Here is a 15,038-nt window from a genome sequence, read left to right as displayed (position 1 = left end):
TAGCAGGGACACAAATGGCGGCGGCCATAGCTGCCGCCGTTTGCGTCCCTGTAGTCAGCCGTGATAGGCTACGTAAATCTTTAGGTAGCCTATCACGCCTGACTTAAAAAAAAAAAAACACGTGTGTACGCAAATGGCGGCGGCTACGGCTGCCGCCATTTGCGTTCCTTTTTTTGGCCTGTCTTAGTCTACGTAAATATTTACGTAGACTAAGATGGTGAAAATAAGGGGAACGCAAATAGCGTAGCGGATGCTATTTGCATTCCCCCTTATTTTCACCGTCTTAGTCTACGTAACTATTTATGTAGACTAAGACAGGCCAAAATAAGGAACGCAAATGGCGGCGGCCATAGCCGCCATTTGCATACGCGCATTGTTGTTTTAAAGTCAGACGTGATAGGCTACGTAAAGATTTACATAGCCTATCACATTTTTTTTTTAACCTAGCCATGATAGGCTACATAAATCTTTACGTAGCCTATCACGTCTTTTTTTTTTAACACTGGAAATGGCGGCGGTGGCAGCTGGTTGGAAGACCGGCCGCCGCAGCCGCTGCCGCCGCCGCCGGAACCACCACCGGAGCCGCCGCCGCCCAGAAGATCCGCCCTAGGTAAGTCTCGTCCCGGGGGGGGGGTCTACGGGGGGGGTGGGGGGTGGCAGGCCGTTCCGCCACAGAGTTCAGGGGGCCGAATGCACTGGCATTCGGCCTCACCGAGATCCGTGGCGGAATTCTCTGCCATCCCTAATAATTTGTTCAAAAAGAACAGAGGGAACAGAAAGGGAGGTGGAGTTGCACTATATGTGAAAAATACATATCTCTGCACAGAAATACAGGAGGATGAGCTTGGTAGCCCCATCGAGAGCATCTGGGTTAAAATAAATGGAGCAAAGAATAAAAGGAATATGGTGGTCGGATCTACTACTGGCCACCCAATCAAGGAGAAGACGAGGATGAAACTTTTGAAAAGCAAATTGCCAATGTTTTAAGGAAGTATGATGTAGTAGTATTTCCCCGATATTTGTTGGGAGACAAATTCTGCAAAACATGGCCCCTCCAGGAAATTCCTGACTGTGTGGTGGATAACTTCCTCCTAGAGAAAGTAGAGGAAGGAACTAGAGGACTGGCTATCCTTGACTTGATCCTAACCAACAGAGATGACTAGTGGATAAAGTAGAAGTTATGGGAACTCTGGTGGAAAGCGACCATGTTATACTTGAGTTCTTGGTTCTAAAGGAAGCAAAAGCCAAGTGTAGCCAAACATGTACCCTGGATTAGGAAAGCCGATTTTAATAAACTCAGAACAATGATCAGGAAGGTCCCATGGCAAGCGACTCTAATGAGAAAAGGAGTCCAAGATGGGTGGGAGTTTTTAAAAAAGGACATTCTAAGGGCACAATTACAAACCATTCCAACAAGAAAAAAAGGTGGAAGACAACAGAAGAAGCCAATGTGGCTTCACAAAAAGCTTAGGGATGACCTGAAAACAAAAAAGGACACATATCGGAAGTGGAAGGAAGGACAAGCTACAAAGGAAGAGTACAGGCAGGTAGCACAGAATTGCAGGGATGGCGTCAGGAAGGCTGAAGCTGAGAATGAGCTGAGGTTAGTGAGGGATGCTAAAAGCAACAAAAAGGCTTTCTTCAGATACGTGCATAGTAAAAGACAGAGGAGAGAGATGGTGGTTCAACTATTAAATAAGGATGGCAAAATGATAACAGATGACAAAGAAAAGGCAGAAGTTCTCAATTCCTACTTTGGCTCAGTCTTCTCCCAAAAGAGGGTCTATGGCCCCCCTGGCAAAGGCAAAAGTACAGGCTGAAGGAGCAGGATTGCAGCTTGAGATTGATAGGCATATGGTCAAGGAACACTGAATTACTTTGAATAAGGGCAAATCTCCAGGGCCAGATGAACTGCATCTTAGCGTAATAAAGGAACTGGCAGAAGAGCTGTCAGAACCACTGTCTATTCTCTTTGAAAAATCATGGAGGATGGGTGAAGTGCCAGATGACTGGAGAAGGGCTAATGTCCCTATCTTCAAAAAGGGTAAAAAGGAGGAACCTGGGAACTACAGACCAGTCAGTCTGACATCATCTCCGCTCCTCCTCATCCACCTGTCAGGGATGCTCTGACTTGGATTCCTGCACTGAGCAGGGAGTTGGACTTGATGGTCTTATAGGCCCCTTCCAACCCTACTATTCTATGATTCTGTGATTTAGATGCCCATTCTCCCAGTTTGGAGAGATCCTTTTGGAGCTCCTCACAATCCCTTTTTGTTTTAACCACCCTAAATAATTTGGTGTCATCCGCAAACCTGGGCACTTCACTGCTCACTCCCAATTCCAGATCATTTATGAACAGGTTGAAAAGCATTGGTCCCAATACAGATCACTGTGGGACCCACTATTTACTTCCCTCCATTGGGAGAATTTACCATTTATTCCTTCTCTCCGCTGGTTCTTTAGCCAGTTACTGCTCCAGATAACCTCAGTGGCATCGCTCCCTGAGTCTACCTTCTCACCACAATTGTCACCCGCTGCTATTGCTCCTCATCCTCTGTCTCATTATTGCTACCACTTACTTCCTTGGCTGGCCCTGCCTTAGTGCAGGAAATATTCAAACACAACTGAGTGTTGTGGCAGCTGCTGAGCTCCTCTTGTTGGCTACTTGCCAGCAGGTGCCATTTTCCCTCCCAGAATCCTCCTAGAACAATGCTACATCATGACATAGTGTAATTCCAAAAAGGCTGTGTGTGTGTGGGGGGGTGGAGGATGGAAGCCACCAGTAACAATAAAGGGGAGGTGGGAATGATGTTTGCCAGATTGCCGAGAGGTGCTCCGCCACCACAGAACCAGTGGTAAAATTATAAAGTTTAAAAAGAGGGGGAAATTGCCACTGCTGCTACCACCATTGGAAAGGCTCCCTGAAACCTTTCAAAGAATGGCACTCTCCTCCCACCCTGTGAAATCACTGAAATGCCCTCCCCATTTTCACCAGCTGTTAATAGGCTGACAGATGCAGGAGGGCAATTGGCCAAAACAGAGGTTGTTGCAATCTTCCATTTTGTGAGGGTGCCCGACTAAGAAAGAAGCTCCTTGAGCACTACAAGTGTGACTTGCCTCCAGTTTAAAAGCATCCGGGGCAGACTGTTGGGGAAAAAAATGACTTGGGGTCATTTCCAAATCAAATGCGCCTGCATTTTCAAACTACAAAATAAACAAACTAATCAATTTGATTAACTGATTATGGTTGCGGCCCTAATTCCTATATAGGCCACATCCATTGGAGATATCTTTTCACCAAACTTCATTTCTTTTGAAATTAATCTTTAATTCTGAGGATAATCTGGACACAAAGTACTAAAGTGCTTTCTTGTTGCTCTTTGTGGAGCAGGTGAGCAGAAATTTTACATTTTGGACAGTCTTGTTTTGCTGAAGTGATTCCATAAATCCAATGAAAAAGAGCGAAGTACAAATCAAAAGCACCCTGTTTTTGAAAGCCTAATATCTGAAAACTCAGTGGCAACTAGATGTTAAAATAAACAAACAAAACATTGGACAAATACCATGGCTTTTATTATTAGACACTAATCTTATTTCCATTCCATTATTTGCCATTTATATGGCTTCTAAAGTCAGTGCCACAGCACAGATATCTTTACTATTAATAAACAAGGAAGAAATAAATGAAATGAATGGTTCTTTTGTGATCAGATCATAGTCATTTAAAATGCCAGCTTTATTGCTTTTCATATATCTGCAAGAAACCAATGTACCTGCAACTCTTCACCAGACTACAGAAAGAACTGTAATATTATGTGTGTCTCTGTGTATATATAATATCTTGTATAAAATTCCCTTCTCGCTAGCCTCCGCCAAAGGCTAATAATGGGCAATAAAGCTCAAACTCAACAGTTCAAAAAAAAATCTCGAAAGAACAATCTCACCATAGCAATTTTGTAAGGTTCTGATCTCTTCAAGTCATTGCATTGCCTGTAGATTTACAGGCAATACAAAGATGGAAAAACCCACTATTGATATTTTTGTTAGTATTATTCTCAAAGCCCCATCATCATCATCACCAGCAGTACTGTTTCTAGCAGGGCTCATCATATTTCTTCAGTGGAAAGGTTGAAAATCAGGGAGAAAAAGATGTTTGAGCCCCCCAACCCCCTCCAAGTGTAACTAAGACAAAGAAGAAGCCATTGTTCAAAGTTATTTGTAATAATGGAAGGGAGCATCATATGGCAACTTACTTTCTGTTTCTTCTGCAACAATCCACTACAGCAGAAGAGACAAGCTGTTTTAAGTACTGAACTGCGCAGCAGTGTATGAAGAGCAATGGCTCTTCATAATAATAAATATGTTGTTGTTGTTGTTGTTACTACTACTACTACTACTACTACTACATGTTTCTTGAATTTAAAAGTACTAACCTTTTTAGTCCACACTGCTGGACAGCCATCTCTCAGGGATGCTCTGACTTGGATTCCCACATCGAGCAGGGGGTTGGCCTCAATGGTCTTCTAGGCCCCTTCCAACCCTACTATTCTATGATTAAACAAATAATATTTTCTAGAAAGTTGCTGGACATGACTGTGTGTGTGTGTGTGTGTGTGTTCTTCTGTTTTCTTTTCAAATGGACCTTTTAATAATTCTGAATTAGGGTGACCAGATATTCCAAACAAAGTGACTGAGAGCTCATTTGTATTGTATGTTACAAGGTTGTATAACTTTAGAAGGGGGCATGGCTGTGAGGGGGTGTGGCTATCATGAAGGGAGCCTGCACTTCTGAATTTGCCACCACACTACTAGAACTGTGGCTTGGTTCTTTGACAATCTGAACTACAGTGATGAAACTATTGTCTGTTACATTTACATATCACTGCTTCAAATCATCAGCAAAGTCAGATTAGAAGAATTTGTTCTAGGCATGCAAGTCAGAAGAAAGGAAAATGATCAAGGCATTTTTCAAGGTCTTTAAGAAAGACAAACAATACCTGCAAAAAGCAGAATTGGTCCTGAGCATCACCAGTTGGTGTGGGGGGCAAGGGGGGGGCAAATAAAGTGACCGCTTACACTGGAGGTGTAACACACAGGAGCACCTGCTTACTTTTTCCTGTCCCTCTTTTGTAATGTCTACTTAGAGAAATACATGAAGTGACATCAACATTTATTTACTTATTATTTTTATTACTTTTCTATACCATCCATTAGTTGGAAATCTCTGGGCATTTCACAAAACAAACTTAAAACCATAAAGTACAATAACATAGTCAAACATAATACAAAAAACGCATGAGTTTAAAACCAAAATAAGAAACAAGGTAAAAGCCAGCCTCAATGCAAAGAACTAAAAATGCACAAATACATTTTTTTTTTAACTGAAGGGCTAAAAAGCCTGGGAATATAAAAAAGGTATTCACTCAGCCCCACAAAAAGGGTATTTGCTTGGTGTGTGTCACGTGTTTCCTTGCCCCTGCTCCACACTATGTTGCAGCTAGGGTGAGGCATGAGGAAACATGATGCAGTGGTGATATTCTCCTTCACACTTCACTTGTGTGAAGGGGGGCATCACATGAATATTGGGGAGTGGGGATGCACTTTTGTTCCCATCCCCAGCACCAAGCATGCTGTCCGGACCTGCCTACAGACAGTCACATGTTAGTGTGGACCTCTACCGGGGAAATGCCAGCATACAAGCAACTGCTCCCATGTGGGCTTCCATGCACTTGGGACAGCAGCACAGTTGGATGTCCCAGATGCATGGAGACCTACACATGAGCAGGTGCTCCTATGTAGGCATTTCCCCTGCAGATGAATTTGCTAATGTGCAGATGTCTGTAGGTGGGACAGGCAGTGTCCCTGCTGCTGGGGTCAGGACCTGGAGTGCATCCCCACTCCTCATGATTCATGTGGTACCTCCTTCACATCACATATTTCTTTAACTAAATGCTACCGCAAGACACCCTAGATACATTGCTGTTGCTTTGGGCAGAAAACATACATTTAATGTGACATTGAGTTTGAGCCAGAGTAGCTTATGCCTACCATCGACTTATTAATATGGGTGGCAGGGGTCAATATCCTGTGGTAATGTTTTCAGATACTTTAAGGGAGCAATCCTATGGTCTCTGGGTGAGCTGAGCTCTAGTGTCAGAGTTGGAGATTCCACCCCCTCCCCTGCCCCCTCACAGCTGGCACAGAAAGAACCATGCTGGCTGCCCTCCGAGGTCGGAAAAGTGACCTTGAGAAAGAGAAAAGGCAGCATTCTGGTGGGCAGGGAGGGGAAGAGACCAGAGGGGCCAGGATACAAGCTATACTGAGCCTTTTCCAGCCTCCTGTGTTCCCCCTCTGAACAGCCATCACTAGATGAGCTGAAAAACTAGGGATGGCAGAGAATTCCGCCATGGACCCCAATGAGACTGGATTCTAAAGAATCCAGGCCCCCGGAATCCATGGCAGAACAGAGCACTTACCTCTGCCTCCCTCCAGAATCCTCTTTGGTTGGATCCTGTCTGAGGCGATCCTGCAGAGCCGCCGGCCAGCTCTGGAGCACCAGTGATGCGGCAGCCATTGTCGTATCTAGGGATGTACGAAAGTCACTCACCTTTTGACGAAATGTGATTCGAGGTGGGGGGGAGGTGCTCCATCCGTCCCCCCGAAATTCTGGCCGGGGGGGAGGTGCTCTGTCCCTCCCCCCCGAATCCTGGCCAGCCGGGTCTGCAAATGGTGGCAGCCATAGCCGCCGCCATTTGCGTCCCTGCAGTCAGCCGTGATAGGCTACGTAAATGTTTACGTAGCCTATCACAGCTGAGTAAAAAAAACAAAACCACGCGTATGCAAATGGCGGCGCCCATGGGCGCCGCCATTTGAGTTCCTTATTTTGGCACATCTAGTCTACGTAAACATTTACGTAGACTATGGCGAAAATAAGGGGAATGCAAATAGCATAGACGCTACGCTATTTGCATTCCCCTTATTTTCGCCGTAGTCTACGTAAATGTTTACGTAGACTAGACGTGCCAAAATAAGGAACGCAAATGGCAGCGCCCATGGGCGCTGCCATTTGCGTACGCGTGGTTGTTGTTGTTGTTGTTTTACTCAGTATTTTTAAAAAATCTAGCCATGATAGGCTACGTAAATCTTTACATAGCCTATCACGTTTTTTTGTTGGGTTTTTTTTTTTACTGGAAATGGCGGCAGCAGCAGCCGGTCGGAAGACCGGCCGCCGCAGCCACTGCCACCGAACCGCCGCCGAACCGCCACCGGAGCCGCCGCCGCCAGGAAGATTCGCCCAAGGTAAGACCCGTCCTGGGGGGGGGGGAGTGGCAGACTGTTTCGCCACTGATTTCGAGGGGCCGAATGCGCTGGCATTCGGCCTCCCCGAGATTCGTGGCGAAATTCTCTGACATCCCTAGCCATATCGCTGGCTGAGGGGGACTGTCTCCAGCCATAAAGGTCTTAGATTAAAGTAAAGTTACGGCTGCATTTACCTTATACGAAGACCTTTACGGCTGCAAATGGCGTCCTGGACGCCATTTGTGTCTGCAGTCAATCCCGCTCAGCCAGCGATACGGCAATGGTGGCCATATCGCTGGCGCTTCGGAGCCAGCTGGCAGCTCTGCAGAATCGCCGCAGAGTAGAGCTGGCCGAAGAGGATTCTGGGGGGAGGAACGGATCGCCTCCCCCAAAGGGCAGATTCCCGGCCGGAACAACAGGTAGGGAATCCGCCCATCCGTATGAAAAACCCATCTCATGAAAATGCAAGAGATCAGAGGGTGGGGAGGCCATCCCTATGGCAAACTTTAATATTCACTTTAGTAGATTGCCCTCATAATCTGGGATTGAAAATTTGTAAATGGGTTATGATATGTTTTGTCTGGCTTCTACACATTTTGTATATCATTGTGAATTTATTTTTGTTGTTGTTGTGGTTCACCAATTTACCCAAGTTTCTACGTTTTGCTGTGAAGTTTTAACCATGTTTTATGAATTATTTTAATGGTATAGTACTGATGTCCTGTGTAAAATTTGCAGTTCCTGTCTGATTTCTTATTTTCCTTTAGCCATTCCCCAGTAGCATGGCTGGGTAGAAAGTGTGGGATGTTTGTTTTAAAAGTAAATGAGTCAAAATAAAAACTAATCCATTTACATGAGTTATCTGTATGTGAGAGTTCTCATTCTTTCTGTTCTCAGTTTATTTCCTCAGATGTTTCTTAAAACTGCCTGGCAACATTCCAGTATGTACAATACATAACAAGAGCACAGGCCTTGTCTTAAAATGATGAGAATTTATGTATAACAGCCACAGGTAGGCCAAAAAATCGCCAAAAATTAACAGCTGTACCATAAACCAGATTTTAAATTATGGCCTGAGGTTTAATGTACAACAACAGGTCTCTGTGTTTTATGGCTTCCTATTTGTGCATGACCAGCAACAGATGCTGGATTGATGCTCCAGCAACTTATTAGCCACTAAGTAGTGCTAAAATTAGCCTTTATTGCCCTCAGTAATATTCCTCATTTTCAGTAGTCTATCTTGGAGTACAGTTGAATTTTATAAAAATACAATGAAGATATAGTGCAATGTAACAAAAAGGAATCTATCTATCAAAGTAAAGTTCATGATTGTGGGGGGTGGGGACTGAAAATGATAAGATAAATACTAAAGAATTCAGGAAAACATACTTTCAAAACATCAGTAAATTTAATAAAATAATCCATCTAATTTCTGGTTATGGCAACAACCTATCAATTTAGTATCAAAGGATTTCTGATTCAGTTTAGCCACAACAGTGAACATCCACATGAGCAAGGGAAAAAAATCAATTTCTTCAGAAGAAACTAAAAGAATGTACTAGGTTGATGGTATTTGTGTATGATTTATTCTGTAAAGGATATTCTAGTGCCTCTCAGTATGGATGGGCAGATCTGTTACGTCTATTTCCAGTCCACAGACTTTCTCCTTTTCCCACCTCCAAGCCCATTCTGTGCTGGTTCCATCCAAGGATCATTGTTGTTGGCTTTATGGGGGGGGGGGGAGTGTGTATTTTTGTGTGAATTTTTCAAACAGATGCATTAATTGGGGTGTGTGTGTGTGTTTTCTCTTTTGACTTTATAAATCCACACACACACACACACACTGACACAAATTTGTATATATCCACAGCAATTAATACATATGAAATGCAAATTTATGCAAATACAACTTACTAGCACTTATACATAGGCTTCACGATAGCAGACCAGATATCTAAATAACTATCCATTTAAAGGTGGCATCTATATGCCTCCCATTCAAATGTTGAAAGCTTTATAATGTCCTCAATCCATTGCATTATAGGAGGTGAGCATTTATCTTTCTAGAGTTGTGATATAAGTCTTTTCGCTACCAAGAGGGCATAGAGAAGCCGTTTATACTGACCGTTGTATGGACTTGTGGAATTTTTTTTTTACTTTCCAGAATTGTACGCAAGTTTAGTTGTATGAAAGAATGAAAGTTACTGGAAAATATGCTAATATAGACCCCGACATTTTATACATCTCTGAACTCTCTTCAACAAAATATTGCATACCAACAAAAGTTACATATACTGCTATGGATGTTTTTGCGTACTTTTCTGAAGGGGGAAAAATCCAATTCCAATCAATGAATGGACGATGGAACAAAAGATGCCTGACGCTCTGCAAAACACAGAATGGATTGAACAAAATCCGTACATCCCCAGCAATAATGCACTTTATATAAAAATTAAATCAGAAGGTTGCCAGCAAGCTTCCTTGCTTGATCCCCTCTAGTTACCTGTATCTTGTTAGATAGGTTGCATGCAGAGCTCAGTCTGACCTTCATGGTATAGAAAGCACAGAGATTTGGCTAAGGATAAAAAATATTTCTTCCATTAATGTCACAAACCTGCTCCAGGATATTTGTGCACCTGTTTTTTTCAGGGACTTTTCTGTCACCAGGTCCCTATATACAGAGTCCTCTATATACATCTTTCTTCTCAGAAAGTTGGCATATGAGGGTAGGTTAAGTTCTGTGACAACAACACCCCTCTCCCCTGCACTCCCTTAGAAGTTTTTTCAATCAAAAATGCTCACCTCAACATTAGTAACATGTCCTGGGCAGTTGAAATGATCTCTCACTGGTTGGTCTGAAGATTGCCCTTGTCCAATCCGGGGGGAGGGGGAACCTTGACAATTTGGGGAAAGAAATCAAAAGAAAAGAAGAAAAAAAGAAAGATCTTAAAAGCCCCCCAAACTAGGGTCCCGATCCAGATTGAGGCCCCTGCACCTACTCTAGAGTAAAAATAAAAATGACATTGCTGCTAGATGTGGATTTGTCTGTTTTGGCCCTGTGATACTCTTGCTCATGGTAGGACATGAAGAGCATGCTTGAATGTCATCCAAAGGCTGGCAGATCAGGAGGCCCGCCTGTGTGCTAGAGAGACCCACTCTTCACAAAGGAAAGAGAGGTTTTTGTTTGCAAAGGAAATGACTCATTTGGGTTTTGCTGGACTATAAAAGTCTGCCCTGCCCAGAGTGGGCTCTCTGCCATCTGCTTGGCACCTACCTGCCCTATGAGATGCAGTGTAGGTGATACTTGTTGCTGCTGGACCGAGCAGGGATTTCTTAACCAGCAAAACTGATTCACACTGGTATAGGGTCTGTTTGTTTTTTCACCTGCTGTTTTTTCACGAGCAGGGGATTGAACAGATTAGAATAGGTGGTGCTGTTTTTAAGGTGGCCGGCCACAACATCGGGGCAGTGCAGGAAAAGAAATCAGCATGTCACCCATTGGTGAACACCTTGCATAGGATGGCCACTTATAAATTGCTCCCAAAGAGTAAATGCATTGCCAAAAACGGGTAGAAGAGGACACCAAACTGTATAAAATGTGCATGTGCTAATTTACACATATAGAAGCAAATTCAGGAATAGTTATTATAATTTATTTTATCATTCATTCACTCATTCATTCATTCATTCATTTACAGTATTTGTTTACTGCTCCACATCCAAAGACCTCAGAGTGGTGAACAGCAAACAGGGTAAAGAATAAAAACAGCATGTTAATTTATTTATTTTTTAAGAAACAGAGTTCTGATAAAACCAAATTTAATAAACCGTGGCCAGTCATTTGAGGAAAGCTTCCTGAAATAACAATGTTTTCAGGAGGTGCTGAAAGCAATGCAACGTTTGCACCTGCCTGACTTCCAAAGGCAGGGAATTCTACAGGAAGGGGGCCACCACATTGAAGGCCCTTTTCCTGGTAGACTCCAATCGGGCCATAGGTCTGTGTGTAACCACTAGGAACATGGTGGTTTAAATATTCCATTTAAATAGAAATACAGTATATCTCACCATAGTGTAGAAGACTGTGACCAGGTAACTTGTGTGCCTAATGTGTGCTGTCCAGGTGACAGGCAGCATCAAGGCACCTGGGCACTTCTTTGTGATGGTTCTTTATCTTTATCCAGATTTGGACTGGATACCTCTTCAAATAGAGGACACCTTTGAAATAGAGGACCATACGGAAGAAGAGTAAGGGCCTTAACATTGCCTATCCACAGTTGGCACTTGGACGCTAGGCACATAGTAAATCCAAAAAAGGTTGTTCTTGTCCCATCTCCCATCTTCCATCATGGAAGAGAGAGAGAGAGAGAGAGAGAGAGTTTTACTCAAAGCCTACCCAAAGCCTCTTGATGGAAGCAAATACAGCAGTCTGGTCAATGAAAGTGGTGTGCAGAAACTCTACTTTAAAAGATGCATATAAGTAAATTAAAAAGTTGTATTATGTCTCACTAATGTGCTATTGAAAAATACAAGGAAGAAACAGCACAATCAAGGAAAAAGGAATAATTGAAATGGTTCTTATTATTGCCAAATCTTTTATTCCTTACTTTATATAAAGCTCTCATTGAGAGAATTTATTAGGAAATAAAAACATTTAAACAGTTAACTGAATTTTTATTTGACTCTTTCTGGTCTTTAAAAAGCCAGTGAAAAAAATAGTTATATTCAGAGGAGTTTGGAAAATAGCTACTAAGAGCTCTACGCCAGCAATTGCTGATTTTCCTAGATGAATGGGGAGCGATACCGAATGGTAATCCTTAGTCCCCAGCTTGCTTCTCCTCCCCCCCTCACTGTTGTTGCTCTTCCCCTTTATTCTGGCTTCCCAATGACCCTGCAAGGTGGGCTAGGAGAAGAGATAGTGGCTGGCTAGGTGGGAGGGAGTGCTATGGAAAACCACCTCAGCATCACTGCCTTATCTAAAACAACTCCACACCCCAAAAGGAAACTATTAAAACTGACAATTCCAAGCTCTGCATGATTAATTTATTCAGGGGTGGAGAAAAGGCACTTTTAATACCCATTGAAATCCTAACTGTCAAGCCTTTCTTCTGTGTGGCTGAGAAGGGAGACTCCCCCATCCACCTTGGGAGGAAAAAAGCCCATCAAACTGGTGAGCAAAAGGGAGAAGAAGCAGTCAGTGAAGTCAATGGGAGGGGGAAGTTCCAAGTGAATGCACTGAAGGGGATGCACTCCTGTGCATGTTTACACAGAAGCAAGCCACACAGATTTCAGTGGCACTTACTCCCAGGAAAGGAAAGCCTTACAGCCAATGAGTTTACTCATAAGTAAGCATTGCTGTGCTCAAGGGGATCTCGGCGCCCTGAGTGGAATGGGAAAGAGGCAGAAATGGTCACTGGAAGCCCGGTCAGTGACCTGCCCCCCTTCCCACCAATTTGTTGTCATGACAGTGCTATTCAACACCACCCAGCAACACCCCCTACCACACGCCCACACAAAGCAAGACAAAGAGCTCTAGGGAAAATACACAGGTAAGGAATGATGATTTCAGTCGCAAGCACAGAAAATGCCGGGTTTTCCCCATTCTCAGATAACACAGAAAGAGGCAGCGGAAGTTGTGAGATAGCAGCAAGAGAGCAGTGGCATAATCTAAAGCTCCAGTGAAAACCAGTGATTATTTTAAAGAGGAACGATCCTGCTAAAAAACTCAGGTGTGAAGGGAGCCATAGTTTTGCATAACATATTCGTAATATAGTACAGTTCTGTGCTCATAGAACATATAAGAAAATTAGGAGGTCCAGGTGTACCTCCTTGATGCTGTCTTATTGACATTAGCCTTACTTAAAAGAAAAATCTGAAAGAGACATAACAAATCCTATAAAAATCAATTTCCAGTTAGGCCCTGCTGGTCTGTGTTTTCCTTCTGCTTCCTTCAATTTGTAGAGCAGTCAACAATAAGATGCTGCTGCTCTTTCGTTGTCTAAACTCCCCTACCAGTTAGGTCCTGCTGGTCTCTGAGATCCTCCTCCTGCTTCTGCCTGGATCTTGCATTTATTATTTATTTATTTGTAATACTTACATACCACTTAATATAATAAAATCTCTAAGTTAGACCCTTTGGGGGGGGGGCTAGCCTAGCCGCCTGGTGAAGGAAATGTAAGTTCCGGTTAGTTTGATAGCACTGCTCTGAAGATTTTTCAAAGCTTTTTCTCCAAAATCATGGCAAGTATAAGAAAGAGGAATAAAAACCACTGACCAATTTCTGTGTGTGTGTTGGGGGGAGAATTCTCACTGACATTCAGGGCTGGGGGCTTACCAGGTGTGGAAGTGGCTTTTCCTTTGGTGTCCCTCCACCTTTTTCTTTTTAAAACTTTGGTTCTGCTGCTATTTCCCAACAGTGCCATATGGATAAAAATGCTATGTCAAGACATATAATTGTTCCAGGGACATGGTTGAAGGACATAGATGCCACCTAGGAATGCCACTGCTCCTTGCAATGGTGACAAAAAATAAATAAAGGGGTACAGGAGAAAAAATGGAAAAGCCATGCGCCAGGAAGCCCCCACATCCAAAAGGACAGTGAGGATTCTGAGAGATATTGCCCAAATGTGCACCCATTCTGCAGCTGTGAAACTGAGAGGGCTTTTTTCCCCTGTCCTAGTTTGCAGTTTGTTTTTAAAGTGGGGGTTGAACTTATGGTTTTCCCATTGCATAGCTGATGACAAAAAAGCCATAAGTGTGCACAGATGACTTCTGCTGGATGGACATCCTCTTTTCATATCATAAGTTTGTCATAAAAAACCATAGTATTTTCTCATGGCCTCTGTAAAAGTCTTTTTCCATGATGACTACCCCAAAAAGTTGGTCTGTAAAAAAAATATAGCCATAAATTTCAGCTGAGAGCAAATCTAAACATACAGCTATGACATCAAATACAAAGTTAGCACACATGGCCTTCTAATAAGGGACATTTTGTAATAGAGAGTCACTTTCAAAGAAACAAAAACAAAATGTTAAGCTTCACTGGTTTTAGCAGTTCAAAAATAAAAATAAAGAATTGCCCAGCCTCTCATTCAATAACGCCATAATTCAAATTCTTAAGCCAGGGGTTTGTTGAAAGCATGATTAATGTTGATAGAACTCTTTACTTCTCATACATTTACTGTTTTTTTTTAGACAGCAACTGGAATAGATTTCAGACAACAGGGATCAGAATTATGTGTTATCTGTCCATGAAACACAAATCGAATGTGGCAGTCGCAAGTTGATGAACAAGCCCGAGTGTCCTTCGCAGCTTGTCCTATAATATTGAGAGAAAGATGTATGTCGCCTATTACTTGAAGAGATCTGTTCTGAGGAATGAACTATAATGGTGTCCGCTGCAAGATAGAAGAAAAATCCTTGCTTTGCTTGTCAGAGAAAAACAGACGATCCTGTAAGCTGCTCTTGCGGTAGCCTGATAATGCTAATTGTATTATCAAATCTTATAATCCCTTCTTGTAGGTGATATATAATTCTTTTTCTCCCTGCCCCCTTCAGATTTCACTAATCTCATCATATTCTTTTATGTAAAAAAATAATAATAATACTTTGGGTGTTTGTTTTTAAATGATAGCTAGTTTTCAAATTTGATGCTTTTCCTGCTAAATAGAGTTGGGGGAATTATTTATCCAGATTAATTGTCAAGCTATAAATGTATATGAAAGTGATTCTCTGAAACACCG

This window comes from Heloderma suspectum, chromosome 3 (assembly GCF_057233095.1).
Source record: "Heloderma suspectum isolate Gila_16-S chromosome 3, 16-S_ref, whole genome shotgun sequence".
NCBI lineage: Eukaryota > Metazoa > Chordata > Lepidosauria > Squamata > Helodermatidae > Heloderma > Heloderma suspectum.
Note: the sequence above shows the minus strand (reverse complement) of the source record.